This window comes from Camelus bactrianus, chromosome 1 (genome assembly GCF_048773025.1).
Source record: "Camelus bactrianus isolate YW-2024 breed Bactrian camel chromosome 1, ASM4877302v1, whole genome shotgun sequence".
In the NCBI taxonomy this organism is placed as follows: Eukaryota; Metazoa; Chordata; class Mammalia; order Artiodactyla; family Camelidae; genus Camelus; species Camelus bactrianus.
Window position 1 is genome coordinate 122205571 of NC_133539.1, and position 21535 is coordinate 122227105.

The 21535-nt window shown below is 43.4% G+C and overlaps 1 long non-coding RNA gene across 13 annotated transcripts in view; it reads right to left on the reverse strand.

The window, feature by feature from the left end:
* LOC105078618 (lanC-like protein 2) overlaps window positions 1-21535 on the reverse strand; it is a 104431-nt gene that overhangs the window by 60541 nt on the left and 22355 nt on the right. For 8 of the 13 annotated variants that reach the window (XR_012509697.1, XR_012509704.1, XR_012509691.1 and 5 more), the window contains exons 2-4: window positions 15731-15863; window positions 8039-8125; window positions 6375-6531 (exon numbers count right to left, since the gene is read on the reverse strand). This is a non-coding gene — a long non-coding RNA (lanC-like protein 2). Of the gene's footprint in view, window positions 1-6374; window positions 6532-8038; window positions 8126-15730; window positions 15864-21535 lie in introns of those variants that run through there. The other 5 variants (XR_012509708.1, XR_012509709.1, XR_012509689.1 and 2 more) reach the window with 4 other exon arrangements.

A 21535-nucleotide genomic window follows, 5' to 3' on the forward strand; every position in this document is an offset into this window, starting at 1 on the left:
GGTACAGAGCACAAAGTCCAGCTCCAGACCAGAGAATAAACAGGGCACCTCCCCAAACCCACCCAACCTCACTGGTATGTGGCCAGAGCTGAGAGGACAACCAGCAGGGCCGCGGGATGGGAGCAAGTGCAAGAGACGTGAGGGTGGCACCCCAGTGGCCTCTGGGCCTGCACTCCGCTCCACACCAGGAGCAGACCATGGGCCACTGCTCATGAGGGGATGCATTATTACTAATATAAGTTATCAGCACTGAACTTCCCAACCAACAAAACAAACCAAGAAAACATAAAATCTGAACTATTAGAGCAGTGTGTAATACTGATCAGACACACGTCTTATCTTGCAACCTCCAGGATGCAGTTTCCCCTCCCTCTTCATCCAGAAGTGGGTACCACTCAAGGATGCGCCCTGTGGGATGTACCTAGACCACTGCAGAAGGCCCCAGTGCAGCAGAATCCTCAAGAGGAGCACAACTGTGCCTTGTGAGGCCAGGTGCACAAAGATCCAGCCCAGAAGTTCATCTCAAAGGGACTCATGTAGGAATCCAAGCTGAAGTTGTGGGTCAAGTCATATTTGATCTGACTGTAACAGAGTTCTATCAATCCTTGGCCCAGGCAGAATTGAGGGAAAATAGTGAACACTCACTTGAAGACATCATAGATATTCTGCAAATTCTGTGCAGTGAAAGACAGAGAAATCAAATGAAAAGTGCTTCATAATTCCCATTTCTCCTTGTTGGAACTCCCAATCCCAGCCACTCAAGGATACCTGCAGACAGCCATCAAATCCAAGACGAGTATTCTCCAGCCTGAAGCCCTAAGGGTTCAGCCCTGCGCGGTTTTAGACTCCGCTGGGACCCCTCCCCTCTTTCTGTCTTCCAACGTCTTCCTTTTGGAATGTAAACATCTCACCTATGCCTGTCCTAGCACTGTATTTTGGAAGTGCGTAACTTACCTGGTTTCACAGGTTCACAAGGCGAGGGGAACTCTGCCTCAAGATGAATGTACCTCGAGTCTCTCCCATCTCTGATGTAGATGATATTTAGATGGAACTTTGGACTAGAACGGGTTTAGACTTTGGGGGCTGCTGGGGTAGATTAATGTATTTTTCATACGTGAAGGACATAATTTGGGGGGGCCAGGAGGGGAATCTGATAGACTGTTTGCCCCCCGACCCAAATGCACGTGTTGAAGACCTAACCCTCAATGTGATGGTATTACGATATGGGGCTTTGGGAGATGACTGGGTTTAGAGGAAGTCTGAGGTACAACCCTTGATGCGATCGGTGTTCTTACAGGAAGAGGAAGAGACACCAGAGCATCCTTTCCCTCTGCGGTGCGAGGACACAGCGAGAAGGAACCTGCCAGCACCGTGGTACACCCCAGCCTCCAGAACCATGAGAAACATAAGTCTGTTGTTTTGGGCACTCAGTCTATTGCATTGTGTTGGAGCAGCCCGAACTGACTAAGAACTTGAGTAGCTAATTTCGTGGGAGGACATGAGTGTCTAAATGAGTGGATAATATTAAAGTTCACATTTTATGGCAAGACAAGAAAATTGCACGTAAAATAAAATTCGTATGTTATGGCAAGACAACAAAAATTGAAACATAAAAAATTCTTCTCTGCCCTCTGACCTCCTCTCCTGGCACTGTGCACCATGTGTCTGCATTCTGCATCGATCAGGACACCTGGTCAACCATAAAGAGCCACATTCTCCTAGTGCCAACAAGACAAATCCTTAAAAGATAACATTCCTTCTTGACTCTGTTAGGGGTCACATGACCCACCAGGATGACGCATAGATCTGGATGATGTAAACTATCAATAATACATCATTTGATGCACAGCCCTCTGTCTCAAAAAACGTATATGACCACCTTGATTTGTAATGGGTGGAACACTTCTCAAAGCTTTCTGAGATGCTCTCCCCAGGTTACAATCCTCAAATCTGGCTCAAATAAAATTTTCCATTTCTTTCTTAGGTCAATCATTTTCGTCAACAGCTGTGACTGTGAACATTTCCATAACATGAAAAATAGCTCACACTTAGCATAGAGTAGATATTAAATATACGTAGTTGTCATTAACATTCAAATTAAATAGTATTACAAGGCCAAGGAGATGGAAAGAGAACAATTAGTATGTAATTGCAGAGAAACCAAAAAGTATGAAGATATTTGAAAAATACAATTTGAAATTGAATATATATATATATAAAACGAATCTGCCATAACTTTCATTATTGTTTCTACCACCTGATGTTTTGTGAATCTGGTGTTTTATAATGAAATTCAAGTTATTGCTCTGTTAATCACTGTCTACTAGGTGCTTTCTGTGAAGTACTGTATGTTCCCCGCTTTACTGAATTTTACTGCATTTCATTCTCTCAATAAATGTACAAGGTACTAAGAAGTAAATTCAGTTACGAATTCGCAAACACAGTTTCAAGTGGCTGATTAATGTGTCCAAACCACATTGTGGGAAGGCCAGGACTCAACCCCCACCTGTCGGGTCCAAAGAATAAGGTTTTTCCACCAAGGAACGCAACATTTGGAGAAAATTCACCAAAACGTGGTTTGTTGAACTGACTTTTAGATACGGTATAGCTAAAGAGTTTAACCCAGAAAGGCTACGTGAACCACAACTAACAAATGATGCTATGCAAGTATCACTGAGAATCAGACTCACATTTTAGAGCCCTTCTCTCCCTATGTTCAAACTCAGTAATTGGTTCAAACAATAATATTCTATAGGGAAGTCAAATCCTCACCATGTGTACCTAATCACACACAGCAGGGTATGTTATATGAAAATTAAAGAATAAAATATTAAAGGTGTCAATTATATATTACACACCCAAAAAGGTCCAGTTTTCCCTTGTAATGCACACTCACAGGTGTTCACAATTAGTAGTCTCAACTGACGTGACTGGGGACAACAGAAAATTCAATGAAGCCTCTCGGGGCGTGTATTATTATACGATGGTTTACCGTCTTCCGCGTAGAGACAAGGGAAGAACACAAAAGGTTCATTTAATTTCCCTTCAATTCCTGTCTTGATTGACACTATTTACAGATGTCAACCAGTCCTAAAGGGGTCTATTAATCCAACTTTTCATAAAACAAAGTCTCTGTATCAAATAATGTCCCACATGAAAGGATTTTTGTCTTACTAGTGGTAAGATGGAAACGGTAGACTTTTGTAGCTTTTAACTCAGGAAGTGACAATTCAGGAAATAACCATAAGGACTTCAGATCTGAATGTGACGAACCCCCAGGTACCTACCCCGCCATGAACAAAGCTGTCCATGATGCATGGACACTGAGTTGACAAGTAATCCACACGTGGAGGCGGGCAGCTACACAAATTCATCGAACAGCAATTCACAAGTGTCTGACTTACAATACTTAGAGATTGAGTATCCAGAGAAATAAATTACTGAAACTGTGAGTCTCCCTCTCCACTTAAAAGGAAGCCTCACCAGTGGGAGAGACAGATGCCCCAGCCCTTGAGTTAGAACCCAAAATGTATTTCCTATAGACATTGGCTTATAAATTGTGATGTGGTAAAAACTAAAATGCTCTTATTAACATTATAGGTTGTGTACGCAATGGTCAATACCAGTTGTACTGGCTTTTGGCACTGATCTGACACTCCAGTCACCTTTCTTGGATTCTTCTATTGATGCCATGAACGTGTATCAATTGCTCCATTAACTTACAAATGAATATTTGAAACCACCTATTTATAACGTTGAGTTTTTAAAGCAAACAACATCAAAATAAAGAGCAAAGGAAAAGAAAGTCCTGAGGAACAGCAATAAAATGCCTTTTATTATCTGTTAACAATCGAGCTTGACCCTTTTTTTTGCAAACAACCTATTACCTGCTGATTTTCTCTCCAAGTGAGCAACTCTGTTTACAACAGAAGGGAACAATGCCTCCCACCGACCTAAGCATTAGGATCTCACCACACAAAGGTTCCTGGCTAGATCCTCTTTGGGTCTGGAAGATCTCTCCTTTTCCATCTGAGATCCTGACCCCTGGAGCAGATCCTGCTGCGAGGTTCTCACGATAAGGTCCATCTACCTTGAGTCTGGTTTCCTCCCCATCTTAGTTCATGACTGACATTCATAATTTTTTGTTGTTGTTATTAAAGACAGCAGCTGGTTTCAGTTTAATGATGTATAAGTTAGCTTTGCTATAGTAACAAACATCCCCCAAATCTCAGTGCTTATTACTACACCAAGCACTGATTTCTCATTCGTGTCACCATCAGTGGTGAGGCCAACTGCTTCAGCTCTGCCCCATCCATGACATTAGGGACCTGCTGGGGACAAGGAAATCTGTGTTCTGCCTCTGCTAACTTCAACGTTCTCCTCAACCTACAACCAACTAATGGTTTTGCTAGTTTTCTATTTAAAGTTTAGACACATTAATCCAGATTAGTGTCAATAGCAGATCTATAAAAATCACCAAAATAAATCGTTCCTTTTACTGAATGCATAATGGATGTTTACATAACTCACTGCTTCTAAACAAACATGAGGCATAACCACAAAAATTAATAGGAGCCATCAGTGGAGAGCCTACCAAGTCTTGGCAAGTCCAGGCGTCAGGAAGCGAGCCCGCCCCACTTACGCAGGCCTCAGTCCCGGACCCCTCTGAGACACGACCAGCAGCACATCCGCCAGAACTGGGAGGGCTGGGCGTTTCCCACACTGTTTTCTCAGCCTGTGAGTCAATCACACACCGGGACTACTGAGGACCCCACAGGGCCTTCCTGGAACAGACCCCCCTCCATGTCCTCCACCCGCCTCTTGTCTGTAGAAAAACATCAGCCTGCTAGGCCTGCCCTGAGTTCCAAAGAGCACATTTAATCGGAGAAGTGAGAAAACGCAGAATGGAAAGAAAACAGTCTAGCAAGACAAAATAATGTTAGTTTAGCCACTAAACAAAGTCAAGCATCTTTAGTTCCTCCTCAAGGGCTGTAGCTCAAAGGGCTTTGAGCTGTTTTGCAGACACTGAAACCCCCACCAGGTGGAAGAAGCTTGTGGTGCATGCTGCCATGGATGGACCCCAGACCAGCTGGAACCAGAAGGTTGATGATGTTGACTCCCAGTGACCTCACCACCCACCAGTCAGAGGACTGTCGATGAGCTGATCATGCCCCCAGCGACCCCCTCCCTCATCCTGTCTTTAAAAGACAATCTTTCCCTGAAAGCCTCCAGGGAGTTCAGGTCTTTTGAGCACTGGCTGCCTGGACTCCTTGCTGGGCACCTGCAATAAACTCTGCACTTTCCTTCAACACCACCAGGGGTCAGAAGACTGGCTTCACTGCTCGTGGGCAGTGGACCTGAGTTTGGTTCAGTAACATGAGGAATGGGGGTCTGTACAGTAGGGAGCCAGGAGAGCACAGTGTGCTCAGAGCCAAGAGGAGAAAGTAAAAGAGAAGTTGACATAAACGCAAAGGAGAGGGTGAACTCTGAGTCTACTCCACAAGCAGCGCAGGGTAGGCTGCGGAAGATGGAAAACGGAAGGTGAGTTGAAGCAGGCAAGACCTAGGCAGGCCTCCCAGGAGGAGATGGGCGGAAGGAGCCTGGAGGGGACAAGAAGGATGTGTCAGCACAAGTGGATTCCACTTGATCTAGACACCTGCTGGGATAATACCCAAACTGGCCTGCTGATGCCAATGGCCTGCTGGAGAGAGGGTTCTCTGAGAAGGGCATCCTCCCCACCAGGAGACACATTCCTTAATTAGGAGACATTTCTCAGGGCAGCCCTTTGCTCCAACATTTTGAAAGCAGCAAATCCAAATAAGTTCCAGGGGTCAGAGGAGAAAGGGCAGAATCACCCAGATAATCTGGACCTGCTGTGGTCCAACAGTGTGGTTTGCCACTGTGGCCAATCCCACTTTGAAGCATCTGACCCCAAGGACCGATGACCCTGAAGCATCTGACACCGAGGACCTATGACCCTGGAGCATCCAACCCCAAAGAGAGGAAGATCTGACCCCTCTCCCATGACACCTCGCCAGGACACATTTCACATCCACATCCACTCTTCAACCATCAATCAGTGACTCATCCACAAACGCACCCATGGATGCGGCCATGAGCACGCCTCTGGGTCTGGCCTCACGAAGGGAACAGCACCAAATGCTCGTGCTTTGTCTGTGGTCACCAGCCTGGGGGAGGCTCTTACCATGACACAGACGTTTCTGTTACTTAGAGCCAATTTCTCTTCCTGGAGGTTGAAGGCAGTGGATACTAGCACATTTCATTTAATCTCAGTTGGAAAGTAACAGACCAGGCATGAGTCAGCACTCTCTTCTCCCTGCGCCCTGGGGGCGGCAGTACTGAAACTCACTGACCTGGACTTTGGAGGTGGTGGCCAGCAGCCGGAGCATGACGGTCATCAGCAAGGTGCGGAGGCCAAAGATGAAGTCCAAGGACTTGTAGGAGGTGAAAGCAATGTTGGAACTGGAGAAGATTCTGGAGATCAGGTACATCCAAGGAAAAGTCGCATACCTGAAAAGTAGAGTGAAAAATCACCTTCCTCTTCTTCAGCGGTATAAAGCGTTTGTTCGTCTGGTTATTTTTCCTCACTCAGTGAGCAGAAGCACATTTTACTGAATAAATCCTGCAGGATTTTCTGAAGACAAAGCACATTTTCAGGGGCTTCTGAAGACGCTGTAATCTAACGGGCAGAGCCCGGGGTAGGGTCCAGGCCGGGACGGGGCTTGCAGCAATGTGATCTGGAGTCAGCCCACAGCCCCGCCGTCCCCCCACAAGGGGCAAGCCTAGTCTCGCTCCTTTGCTTTGATTCCCCTCCATAAAGCAGGAGAAATATCTGTTTGTGAGAGTGAGAATGAAAAGCTATCAACAGCGGAAAGCTCTATATAAAAAGATGTTTAAAAAAAAAAAAACAAAAAGATAAAACCAGAAAGCGCCCTCTGCACGGGCACCGTGCCGGATCGAGTTCTTTGTTTTAGTCTAGTTTCTTTTCTATACGATCTATGGTACTTGTCCCTGGGTAGAAAGATACATCCTCTTAAATCAGAAAATATGATGTCTGTGTAGTAGGGTTTTAGAAACTCTTGTCAGCAGACATCCGCCCCTTAACTGAGGCATGAAGAAAATGAGTTTAGAGCATATAAGATGGAGGTGTTTTCTTTGTATTTACATGTTCATCAGTGACCTTTCAAATACTTAGTTCAAATAAACATTTTGGCAGCCCCAGTCTTCATGTCTTTTTTTTTTTTTTTAAGAAAAAAGTTAAATTGGCTTAAAGAGCATAATTCATTTTTTAGTAAAACCTACAAAAGCGTCAAACAATGCCCATTCTTCTATTCAGGTTAACAATACCATTTTAATGATTTAATGTTGGAGATTAGCATCCTGTTCACAATTATTCTGCAATTTATGGGGTTTTCCTCCCTTTGAAACTGGCCCCACCTGCAGGCTACAGGAATTTCTCAAGACACGGAACAGGATTCTGAGACCTCACCTTAATCCTTAAGTACTAAATATACATCAGGTATGTTCTTAAGGATGCAATTTTTTATATAACCTGGGTTCTCATTTCTTTCTGACATTTTAGGTGTTATTTTTTTTCTTTTTGTTGCTAATTCTCCTACCTTTCCAGTTTAAATATCAAGTTTTTCTTGATAGCAAGAAACAAGAAAAAAAATTGTTACTGGAGACTTTTTTCTATTATTTCTTGTGAGACTTTATTTATTTACTTAACCAATCCTTAATTTTTTCAGATGCCGAAAGTTGAACAAATAGCAAGAAAAAAAGCACAAAAATAGCAGGCACATTAGGATAATGCAATTTTAGATGATTTTTTAAATGTTCCTTATTGTTAGTGCTGTTTGTGCAATAAACAAAATTCAAGAGAAAAAAACAAGCAGTTTTTAAGTAGTTACAAAAATATGCTTCTGCTTAGATTTTTAAATGTTTCCTTATTGTTGTAGTGCTGTTTGTGCAATAAATAAAATTCAAGAGGAAAAAAAAGTGGTATTAAAGTAGTTACAAAAATGTGCTTCGAGGGGGGAGGGTGCAGCTCAGTGGTGGAGCACGGGCTCAGCACGCACGAGGTCCTGGCTTCAATCCCCAGCACCTTCATTAAGAAAAAGAAAAATAAAAGTATATAAATAAAAAAACCTAATTACCTTCTCCTGCCCTCCCCCAAACATTTAAATGCTTCTACTTTAATTTTTTTCCAAGAATAGGAGAATTTCAACAATCTGTAAAGCTAAGTAAGTATGAATACAAGTGTGATGGTTACTGTTCATTCATTCTACAATACTCATACTATTCTGTCTGAAATGCCCATCCATAATAAGAGGTTTTCTACAGGAACTATAGGAATAAAATATAATAACATGGAGTTTCTTAATTAAATATGAAATGAAACATGTTTCCCTCAATGGTATACTCACCTGACAAATGCTGCTTGATTTTTACTTACTAAATGAACATTTCTTTGAGGCCATTTAATCTCATGGTCAGACCGATTATCCCCCCAGTTATGCCTACACCCCGTTTCACACACAGTTGGGAAGCAGCCGTGCAGAAACAAAGAATGGACAGGTTTTGGAGAGCAGGAGAAAGCTGTGATAAAGAGGTCAGTTCAAAGACATCGCCTAGAGGGGTCCGGCCTCAGTATTTCCAAGGCAATAGCGTGAGGAGATGTGAAGCCACACTGGGCTCCATTCTAACCCATCTGTACAGGCGTAAGTTATCCTTGGCTCTGTCCCCCTCCTTGCATTCCATGGGGCCATCTCCTGCCCCTGTGGACGCCCAAGACCACCTGTTTCTACCACTCCCATCTCTGCCAGAGGCCAAGTAAGAAAACAGCTCTCACACTACAAGCACGACAGACTCGTTTAATCCTTACCAGCGATCTTACTGCACAGGGAAGAAAACCAAGTTAAGAAACTTGCCCACACGAGTCACCAAGGAAGTGGCAAAACTGGGACGTGAGTCCAGTCGGGGACGGGCTCCCAGGTCTCAGCATCAAACCCCCGGGTCGTTTTCTCTCTCTTGCTGTAACGAATTACCGGCGCAAACACCATTTCGCACACGCGCAGAGACGCACATAGGACAGGACCCCCCCCCCAAAAGCAGGTTCATTAAGTACAAACGTGTACACCCCACTGCTTTCCTCTGTCCTGAGTTACAGCGCCTGGAGCTCTGGGCAGGCATTTGGCTGGCTCACCCAGCATCAAGCACACAGCAGAGATGCAATAAATCTTGTATTCTTTGCTTTCTCCCCCATTCAACAAGTATCTACTGGACATCTGTCCTCTTAGGTTCCAGACACTGTTCTGGGTGCTGGGGAATACGTTAGTAAACAAATCAGAAAAAACTCTGCCCTAAGGAATCCAAGCTCCAGAGGAAATTAACTGATAGGTAAATCCATGTGATGTCAGAAGTGATAAATACCAACAAGAAAAATAAGGCAAAGAATGATGCAATGCCTGAGCTACCATTTAACGAAGTGGTCATCAAATTCATAAATGCATAAAATATTTCTGATGTGGGTTTTGATCTCAGCAGCATTAATAACCATGAAAACATTTAAACAATTCAAGTGTCCAATAGCAAAGGAGAGACAGTCCTGGTACCTGTCCCACTCAGCAGGTTTGAGGTTTAAACGAGTTGATAACAAAAACAAGAAAGAGGGGGAGAGTATAGCTCAAGTGGTAGAGTGCATGCACAGCATGGGTCCAATCCCAAGTACCTCCTCTAAAAATAAATAAATAAACCGAATTACCTCCCTCCCCGCCCTGCCAAAAAAAAAAAAAAAAAAAAAAACCACAACACCCCTCTCCAAAAAAACCAGAAAGAGTGGAGCCTGGGTATCTAACTTCGACCTGCAAAATTCTTTCATAGAAAAATAGGCTTAGTTCCCGAAAACCAACAGTATATCAATAAATTATGCTGTTCATAAATTGAAAAAACACTTAAGACACCCAACACACTAACAATCCAGCAACAGCAGAAATCTCACTTGTTAGTTTCTGACTTTACAACTTCTGTGCAAATTTCCAACTGAAATTCTTCTAATCCTGAAGAGCTTTGCATGAGAGAAAACACCTTTTTTTTTTTTACATTTTTACATTTCCCTTACTTTGAAGATGAAAGAACAGCCTGCATATGAGAATCAGCAAAATGAAATTCAATGTCAATTACTGAATTTCTTTCAACAGAAGAATGGGTCAGCAGGAAAAAACAAACAAACAAAAACTCCATAAGCTAAGCGTGGACCCTAACATCAGAAATGACAGAGCTACTTCTACTGAAAAGGACGTTTACTAGTGTTCATATTAATCTAGTAGCATTAGGAATAAAGGTTAGCCAATCATAGTAGTAAGATTTCTACTTCATTAAGACACCCTCTTACAGAATATTTACATAGCATCAGTGCACACTGGGTTTGAGCAAGTCCAAGCTACTTAGGATACGGTTTGCAATTTGCATATGGTTTCCAAAAGAAGTGCATTAACACTCAAGATCTGACATCGAAGAATTACACTGAGTGATGCTTCACACCACCTCCGGTTACAGACACTGTGCAGCCTCACGGACTGCACTCACTACCCGTGAGGCTGTGGTTCTGTATTAAATGCATTTCATTCCCTGTCCCCTCAAGAAGATCCACACTTCAGTTTTTACAACAGATGTCCAAAACATCTATTAAAGTTCAAATTCCCCTTTTTTTAAGAGGTTTTCTAAATTAGCCCTATTCTGACCCAATGCCACAGCCCTGATTTCGAGCTGGTCATGATGGTTGTTCAGCTACTCCAGCCTTGAGGGGGGGTTCTGGCTTTCAGTTGTCGGGGCTCCCCTAAGTTCCCTGTGGGCAGTGTGGGGACCAGCCTCTCATCCCCAACCTCTGTGGGACACGCTGCACTCACTCACGGGGTGTCTGATTCTGCAGAGCCAGTGTTTCCAGAGCAGGGCTTGGAACTGGTGCCCAGCCCACCCCATGCCTGGCCTCCTGCACTGGGTTAGGGAGCCAGCCCCCGCCAGCCCCCAGCACCCAGCTTATATCCACCAGGCTGGGCGAAAGCATGGTGCTTATTAGTCAATCCCAACAAAAGTGAGTGATGCAAGACAGATTACTGGGGACTGAATAAGGCGGGCAGCGAATGGCCCTCTTATTCTGCTTCTGTGTGGAGATGCTTCCTTCCCACTGGCCGTCCAGTGTTCCGGGAGGGTTGGGATACAGGAGGCAGCCCCCAGGCCCTGTCCTGGGCACGCACATTTCCCAGGACACACACAACTGATGCATGTGCCCAGAAGAAATGCTTGCCTCCAGCCCTGAGCCTCCCTCTCCCTTGATGTTAATTGGGTGGAATTACCCCTGCCCCCTCCTGAGAGTCCAACAAACACACTAATCCACCAAAACGGTGCCTTCTGTGCAGGTCCTGAGATGGACCATCAGAGGAAGGATGGAAACATTGCTGGTCTGGGGCAGGTTGAGGGGCCGGGGGGGGGGGGGGGAGTCGAGGAAGGGGGTTTCAAGTTCAAGGATGGCTATGTTGAAGCACTCCCTTCAACCACCTCTTTCACCCATTTCCCCAGAAGCTCAGGATCTGTGCTTCCCAGAGCAGCAGGGCAGAGCAGGGGGTCCATGAGTAAACCCAGGATGCCCAGGGAAAGCAGGAACGCTGTCACTCTCCCACCTGTAACTCTTCACTGCTGCCCGACAGAAAGGCTATGGACAAAGAGCTGGGAGCATCCGCGGTGGGGGCCCACCCCTCAGAGGGTAGGGGAGTGGGTGGGTCACTTGGGTCCTGGGGACTCTTGCACACAGGTTCCATCTTAACTGGAATGATGGATTCAGCTGAGCAGCAGTTGCTCCATCGTCCTTGGGGCCTGGGCTCCTGGGTTCCTGTTGCCTCTAGCTGTGGTCTGACGGATGTCAGGCAACCAGACTCCTCTGGTCTTCATTTCATAAAGCAATTTTCACAAGCAATGAAAGCCCTCTCTGGGGGGCAGCTTTTGCAACAGGAAATGGCAAAGGCTTCAGCAGAGAAATGGAGTCAATGATCTGTAAATCCACTTTTTTTTCAAAAAAGAACATAATTTAACATCTTTATTCTCTCACCGATTACATATGTTGTGGCACCAGGGTGAGAGCCCTTCCCCGGCGGGGGCGGCGGGCTGGCACACAGGCACGGTTTGCCTGGTGCCACCCGCCAAGATCCCCCTTGGCTGTCACCCTCCAAAGCCTGGTCCCGCAGTCTCAGCGTTGATGCCCTGGCTCCCTTTGCAGGTGGCACTGAAAACACTACTTCACAGGGAGCTTGTCATTCTTTTTTAAACCTCCAGTGTAAGGACGAGCCCCTACCCGTGGGGTTTTCCCCGTTTCCTTCTCACAGCAGCCAGCGTTTGGGGCCCTTGCACATGATTTCATCTACTGCTTTCAGGGAAGGGTGCATGTGGTATTCACAGCACAACTGCACCCATGAGGATGTGCTGCTGCCCAGAACAGTTTTCCAAGATTCAAGACGACAATTTTAGTTAAGCCAAGAACTCCTATGTGACTTTGCAGTTCGACTCCCAAAGAATCCTGAACAGACTCAAAACAAGTACACACACACCCGTGTTCCCTGCAGCATATTCACACTTGCCAAAGGGTGGAGACCACACAACTGTCCATCAAAAGATGATGGATAAAAAAAATGTGGCAAATACACACACGGACTATTGTTGAGCCATAAAAAGGAGAGAAACGCTGACACCTTTACAACGTGAATGAGCCCGGAAGACACTACAGCCAGAGAGAGAAGCCTGGCACAAAGTGCCACATAACGTCTCATTCCACGCAGGTATAGGTAAACCCACAGACTGGTGGTGGCCAAGGAAGGGCCGGTGGGGAGAAACAGTTCACAGGGGTGAAGGGTCACCCTTTTGAGTGAAGGACATGATTTTGGAAGCAGGTGGGAAGTCGCACATTGTGAATATACTGAATATTAACTTTAAAATGGTTTGTTTTACGTTATGGGAATTTCAATTTCAATAAATTATTCTTTAAACGAACTTCTCCGCTTCGCTCTCCTACGTAGCCATGCCCACAACAGCCTGAGCGGGCGGTGCCGCCGGAGCGTTCTGCGTCTGGAGCCCCACAGTTGTGTGAGCTGCCAGGTCCTCACTCCTGTGACTCCGGGCAGAGCCGCTGAAGCCCCGTCTTTGGGAGCAGGATGGGTGTCCTCTCCCCAGGGGCTCACACGCGCACCTCACCTGCTGGGTCACTGGATATGACTGGAAACCGCGGGCTCCTCTGTGCACGCACGGCCTCCCGTCCCTCCTGCGCGCACGGCCAGGGCCAAGCACCTCCCAGCGCGTCCGCGCACTCAGCCACGCACGTGTGCACAGCCAGGGGGTGGTCTGCAGTCGAGGTCACGGAGAGGACGTGACCGCCAGTCGACCCAGAGCTGACCCGGGCGTTCGGAGGCTCCTCGCGCCTCCCCTGTGCGGTGAGCGGACGGTCCACCCGGGGGATCCCAGAGCGCAACTTTGGGAGAGGTGATGTGGTGCTGAACGTCACGCGGCTGAACCCCAGCAAGGCCTCCAGGGGAACAGGACGATGCTGGCGGGCGGCGCGGAGATCTGCTCACTTGGCGGCACCCAGGACACGCCTTGTAGGTGAATCCCTCTGGAGGGACCTGCCCCTTCTTCTGCACCTCCCCGCCCACTGGGGACCCAGCCAATTTCAGGTTTCACCCTGGAAGCTCCCCAGATTGCGAACCAGCACAGCTCCGGCCCTAACCCACCTCTCCCTCCCTGGGAGCCCCAGAGCCCTGAAGAAGCCTTAAGTTGTAAACAATAACAGTACAATAATAATACAATAGGATGGCTGTGGGGGAGGGACAGACAAGTTTTACGGGGTCTAGGAAAGAGAAAAAGACTGAGCCTGTGGGCAGAGGCAGCCTCTGCCCCGGGGCACCCCACTCCACAGTGCAGGGTGGCCGCTGGGCTGAGAGGAGGTGCCTCACAGGACTCTTCAGCCCCTATTCCCACCCCGCACCCACCGAGGGAGGGGAGTGGCATTTGTCATTTCCAAGTTCAAGTTTTCCAAGTCAGGTGGGCATCCCCCGCCCAACAGGGGAGAGTGGAATAAAAAGATGGGGGAACTTGGACCCCTGAGCCCCCCAGTGTGGTGAAGCCCCTGAGCAACGAGCAGTCAGTGAAATGCTCAGTGAGAAGAGGTCACTACATAATACTACATTCATAACAGGCAAATCATAAATAAAGCATCACACAAATGAGTATAAACACAAACACAAACAATAAAAAAGGGCAGGGCCCTCATGTGTGGGTGACACAGCAAAGCCAGGAGCCATTTCACAGGGACTCTGACACCTACCCTTGTGTCCCCGCTGCTCACTGACTGAACTACAAACATTTAGCAAGAAAACCCTATAAATTTATATGCGAACTGTCATTAGCAGTAATCACACTCTAGTCTAATCCCTCTGAACAAGGTTGGTCTCATTCTTTTATATTCCCTAAATACCTATTAGAATGTTCTAGCTACATGGCAAAATACTGAGATGAATGTAAAGACTAGTTAATGATGCAAGCTAATTTTGAAATTAAACTTTCTGAATTGAAGTGTATTACTGCTTGCCTGTTTCATTACTAACACCAAGATAAATATTAAAATCTTTATGTATCCAAATGAGTCAAATGAGAACAAGAGGTAGGTTAAATCATTCATATACATACAGGACCAGAGAAATCACACAAAATACAGCTTGTCACAAAGATCAAAGACACAAAAGCAAACAAAAAAACTGACCTTATATTAGAGCAGGCAGATGGCTAAGACATGAGCAGAGAAAGGGGGACACAGCCCAAATGGCAGGAATTGGGCAGAAAAGAGGGGCAAATTCAGGAAACCCTACATCATGTAAACAACAGGGGTCCCTGGGCAGAGAAAGAAAAGCAGGACCCTCCGGGCTGATTAAGTGGTCACATATTTTGAGATGACAAGTGGCCTGGAGACTAACAAAGAAAGGTGGGGAAAGACAGGACTTTTCAGTGTCCCGATGTAACCTTTTGCTCATTATGCCCTCATTTCAATAAAATTAGCCTTGCAGATTGGAAGTACCCATCATGCACTGATACTTCCAATCCGGACTAAGTAAGGACAAAATCCCTTCCCACCTTGGGAAGGTGGAGCTGGGATGAAAATCAGGGAATACGACCCCAAAGCCTTCCCTCCCAATGAATATTCTGCCCATTCATTTTTACACCCTATGTAATCAACTTGCCAAAGAAACACAGGGCAGCCGCTCACCGGAGCCTGCCCGCTCTCCCCTTGAGAGTGTGCTATCCATCCCTTAATAAATCCCTACCTGACTTTCTTAACTTCTGCGTCCCATCTCTGAATTCTTTCTGTGACAGGACAAGAACCTAGTCACTGGCAACACTGAAAGTAAGTCTGCTCTTACTACATTTTCAAAAACAGCCACATATTACATCAGATAATTAAGGTTACAAAAATACGACATACTAACTTCATATGACATTTAAGCTTCAGACAGAAAAGAACTTCTTTACAAATAAAATTACAAAGCATCTCATCAATAAAGACAGTTTAAAACTTCTTTTAAAAGGTATAAAACTTGGTCATCTTAAAAGGAAAACATTTCAAATCCATGTCTTACATATCATAATCCAAAAATCAGACATATCAATTACTTACAGCCCAGAGTGTTACCTGTCCAACCAGTATAAGCAGAGCAATCATGGGGACCAGCTGTCTTCCGCCCTTCTTCCATCTGCTGTAGAAGATCCTTCATTTTGGTCTGGATCCGCTTTGTGAAATGATGAATGATCTGAGAACCAAAAGAAGACAGACATTTAAATTGCACAGGAATAGGATAGGGTGGGGGAGGGTATCTCTCAGTGGTAGAGCACTTGCTTACCAAGCATGAGGTCCTGGGTTCAATCCCCAGTACCCCCATCAAAAAAACTAACTAAATAAATAAACCTAAGTACCACCCCCTCCGCCCTGCAAAATAAATAGATAGATAGATAGATAGATAGATAGATAGATAGATAGATAGATAGATAGATAGATAGAAAGAAAGAAAGAAAGGATAGAATAAAATAGAACAGGAATAATACTGTAGCAAATACTTCAACTAACAGTCTAAGTGGTAAAAACAGACAGAAATTAATTGGCCCACTTCAATGCTTCATTGATTGGAGGGAGTCTTCCTTGCTTTTACAGGGTAAGTTTTAAAATGAGATAACACCCTGAATGAACTGTAAGTCATCAGTAGAATCACGGAAAATAAGTTGCAGAAACCAAATGAAAAAAACAAGGAAAAAAAAAAAAAGAGGTGGATTTGACTACACAAATATTATAACTTCTTTAAGTTAAAGAACGTAAGAAGGATGGTTTAAAAGTTAATGACAAGGGGAAACAAATGGGACCTAATGGAATTTACAAGCTTCTGCACAGCAAAGGAAACCATAAGTAAAACAAAAAGACAACCTATGGAATGGGAGAAAATTTTTGCAAATGAAACCGACAAAGGCTTGATCTCCACAATATATAAGCAGCTCATACAACTCAATAAGAAAAAAATAAACAACCCAATCCAAAAATGGGCAGAAGACCTAAACAAGCAATTCTCCAAGGAAGACATACAAATGATCAATAGACACATGAAAAATTGCTCAATATCACTAATTATCAGAGAAATGCAAACCAAAACTACAATGAGTTACCACCTCACACCAGTCAGACTGGCCATCATTCAAAAGTCCACAAATGACAAATGCTGGAGAGGCTGTGGAGAAAAGGGGACCCTCCCTGACTGCTGCTGGGAATGCAGTTTGGTGCAGCCACTGTGGAAAACAGTATGGAGATTCCTCAAAAGACTAGGAATAGACTTACCATATGACCCAGGAATCCCGCTCCTGGGCATATATCCAGAAGGAACCCTACTTCAGGATGACACCTGCACCCCAATGTTCATAGCAGCATTATTTACAATAGCCAAGACATGGAAACAGCCTAAATGTCCATCAACGGATGACTGGATAAAGATGTGGTATATTTATACAATGGAATACTACTCAGCCATAAAAACTGACAACATAACGTCATTTGCAGCAACATGGATGTTCCTGGAGAATGTCATTCTAAGTGAAGTAAGCCAGAAAGAGAAAGAAAAACACCATATGAGATCGCTCATATGTGGAATCTAAAAAACAACAAACAAACAAAAAACAAAAAAACCCAAACAAAGCATAAATACAAAACAGAAATAGACTCATAGACATAGAATACAAACTTGTGGTTGCCAAGGAGGTGGGGGGTGGGTACAGATAGACTGGGATTTCAAAATTGTAGAACAGATAAACAAGATTATACTGTGTAGCACAGGGAAATATATACAAGATCTTATGGTAGCTCACAGTGAAAAAAAATGTTACAAGGAGTATATGTATGTTTGTGTATAACTGAAAAATTGTGCTCTACACTGGAATTTGACACAACATTGTAAAATGATTATAAATCAATAAAAAATGTTAAAATAAATAAATACATACATAAAAATTTTTTTACAAGGAAAAAAGTTAATGACAAGGGGGAAATATTTGCAAATATAAAATATAAATAAAGGAAAACTATAACAATACACCTAAAATTAGCAATGTACTCCATTTAAAAAAATCAAACATATGCAAAAATGTTCAATCACTTAGCAGTTAATGAAATGCAAATAAGTACAAGTACTAACCCTTGCCTATCAGAGCAACAAATAAAAAATTAAAAAATATTAAGTCCCAAGGCTGCTAGGAGCTAAGGAAACAGGTATTTTTGTTCATTGCTAGTGATCTTTCTCAAGGGAAATTTGCCAACATTCTTAAACATGTAGCTGACAGTGTGTCCAGATTTTTCTGCCTTTGATGATTTTTGAAAACTCCAGCTGCTACATCAGTACCTGACGTGTAGCAAAATCTCCAGTTGTGCTTATGAAACTGTCTCTCCGTTTAATTCTGCCTAATTTTTCCCCTATGCATTTGCATTTCTGTTATTTGGCATAGATAAATTTACATTTTCCTGACAGATTTTATCATAAAGAAACGTCCCTCTGTGGGACTATAGGGAAAATGTTCTCACTACTGCATAGTTTGGGCTGTCAGGGCAAACTTTACAGAAATTTGGGATTCTGAGCTAAAGCAACCTTAACAATTAGTTACAATTGTATGTACATGCTGTGAAAGCTCCAGAGGTTTTCTTAACCCTGGAGGGATGTGTCTACATTTCTGAAAATTGAAAACAAATGGGCCTGTCTTTTTCAGAGAGATTTATTTATTCCAAAGACTTACACATTTCCAGGGAAACTCTCTCAGAAAGGGAAAGAGAGACAGTTGCCCCTTCCCCCTTTGTAAAAAGCACAGAAAACTTATTTTTCTTCATCCCTTGAGTACAGTACAGAGTTTGTGTATGTAGGATATTTGACTTCCATTGCCCCATAGGTGAGACCTGGGACTCAGGGAACCACACACTGGTTATTTTCTGTCTGGTAAATCAAGAAATCAATGATCCAGAAACCTCTTCTGTACATTCAAGAAAAAATTAACAAGTGCAAATATTAAAACTTCCACTGGCATGGCATCAGCACCACAGTGGTGCACTGCATCCTTTGTTTCGTCCGCCCCTTTAAGAACAGAAAATAGGCATCATCCATGAACACAAGTGCCGCCCAGCACCTCACCCCACGGGACCCACGGCAAGTCTAGCACCGGGTAATAAGCACACAGACTTCAGCACCAGCTGTGAAACCTACAGGAGACTGAACTGGTTCCAGCTCCTCTCAGCTACAGTCTGAGAGTGCAGGGCGAGCAGTGACTCAGGCAGTCACCTTCAGATGAGAGAGCCTCTGTGGAAGCCCAGATTTCCAGAGAAGGACCAACACTCCACTGGAGGGAAGAAAAAGGAGTTTGGATGGAATGGGTAAGTGGAACAGCTTGTCTCTACCGGCACCACGTAAGGTTACAGGTATGGCGTATGGCTAAATAGATGGACAGTGGCTTCTCCTGCAGGGAACAGGGAGAGTCACCGACCGAATGCCTGGTTTCTAAATCTGTGTGGGACTCTACTGAAGAGACTCCTTTCTCTCATTTCTCACCATGCATCCAGAGCACTGCAGAGGGAGTCCATGACTGGGGAGAGGGAGCAAATCATGAGAAGAGCATATGAGACTCCCGGAGGGCATTAAAGGAGTGCAGTTCCTGCTGGTGTGTTCTGGACTCCATCAGATGCATGAAAACTGAAGGAGATGTGACATCACCACAAGATCACAATAATCCCCCAGTAACCAAACTCAAACACGAAAATCTAATACATACACAATAAAAAATTCGAAATAGCTGTTTTAAGGAAACATCATGGGCTACAAAAAACAAACAAAGAAACCCACAAAAAGATGATTTAATGAAATAAAGAAACAGTACACAATCAAAATGAGAAATATAACAAAGAAACAGAAATCATTAAAAAGAAAACAAAAGAAATTCTGGAGCTTAAGAATTTAATGAAGTGGAAAATGCAATAGAGCATCAAAAGCAGAGCAGACCACATCGAAGATAGCGTCAATGAGACAGGAACTTGGAAATAATCCAGTCTCAAGAGAAAAAAAGGAAAAAAAAAAATGATAAAGAGTGAAGACGCCTACAGGATCTATGAGACATCTTCAAAAGAGCAAAATCCAAATCATTAGAGTTCCAGAAGGAAAAGGAAGGAAGAAAGAGGACAGAATATTTATTTAAAGAAATAATAGTTAAGAACTTGCCAAACCTGGGAAGAGACTTGGACACAGACTTCATGAAGCTAATAAATAGATTATCCCATTATCTCAACCTGAAATGTCCTCTCGAAGACATATTATAATAAAACTGTCAAAAATCAAACACTTTAAAAAGAGAAACCTAAAGGCAGCAAGAGAAAACATGACTGTAACCTACAAAGGAACCCAAAGTGGGGTGTCAGTGAATTTCTCAGCAGAAATCTTACAGCTCAGGAGAGAGTGGGATGATATATTCAAAGTGATGAAAGAAAGAAAAAAAACTCAACCAAAAATACTCCATCTGGCAAAGTCATCCTTCAGAAAAGAAGGAGAAATAAAGACTTTCCCAGACAAGACAAAAAAAAAAAAAAGAAAAAGAAAAGCTGATATAATTCATCACCAACAGAAATGTCTAACAAGAAATGCTAAAAAGAAGTTCTTAAAGCTGAAATGAAAAGAGGCTAACTAGTAACATGAAACATATACACTGACGAAGATAAATACATAGCCAAACTTAGAAAACTCTAATATGATGGTGTGTTAAAACTTAACTCTAGTACAAAGGTTAGAACAAGAGTATAGAAAATAACTATAGCTACTATAATTTGCTAATGAATACCCAATACAAAAAGAGGCAAACTGTGACATAAAAACATAAAAGAGGTAGTAGGAATAAAAGAGTAAAGATTTGTATGTGATTGAAGTTAAGCTGTTATCAGAGTAATACACTGTTTCATCTATAAGATGTTTTATGTAAGTCTCATTATAACCACAAAGCAAAAAATCTGAGTAGGCTCACAAAAGATGAAGACGAGGAAATCAGAGGTGCACAATGGAGGGAAATCACCAATTCACAAAGGAATGTAGAAAGAGTCAAAAAGGAAAGGAATTAACAATTGGAAATATATATATGCACTCAACACCAGGGCACCCGAATATATTAAGGAAATACTAACAGAGCTAAAAGGAGAAATAGACAACAATACGCTAATAGGGGACTTCAATACCATACTGTCAGCAATGGATAGGTCATCCAGACAGAAAATCAATAAAGAAACACTGGACTTGAATCATATGTTAGACCAAATGGACCCAATGGACATATATAAGACACCCCATCCAACAACAGAATATACAACAGAATTCTGTACACACAGAGTATTGCTAAGGATAGATCACATGACAGGGCACAGACCAAATCTTAGCAAATTTAAAAGGTTGAAATCACACCAAGTATCTTTACTGATACTGGTATAAAAGTGGAAATCAAAAACAGGAAAATGGAAAACCCACATATATGAGGAAATTAAATGACACACTCCTGAACAACCAACAAGTCAAAGAAATCACAAGGGAAATCAAACAGTATGTTGAATCAAATGAAATGTGAGCACATACCAAAACTATGGGATGCTGCAAAAGCAGTTCTAAGAGGGAAGTTTACAGTGATACATGCCTACAGTAAGGAAAAAGGAAGATCTTCAATAAATAACCTAGCTTTACAGCTCAAAGAACTAGAAAAAGAATAAACCAACCCCAAAGTTAGCATAAGAAAGGAAATAACAAAGATCACAGCAGAAATACATGAAATAGAAACCAGAGAAATAATAGAAAAGATCAACAAAACTAAGAACTGTTTTTTAAAATAAAACCTATAGGTAGACTAAGAAAAAGAAAACTCAATAAATAGAAACAGAAGT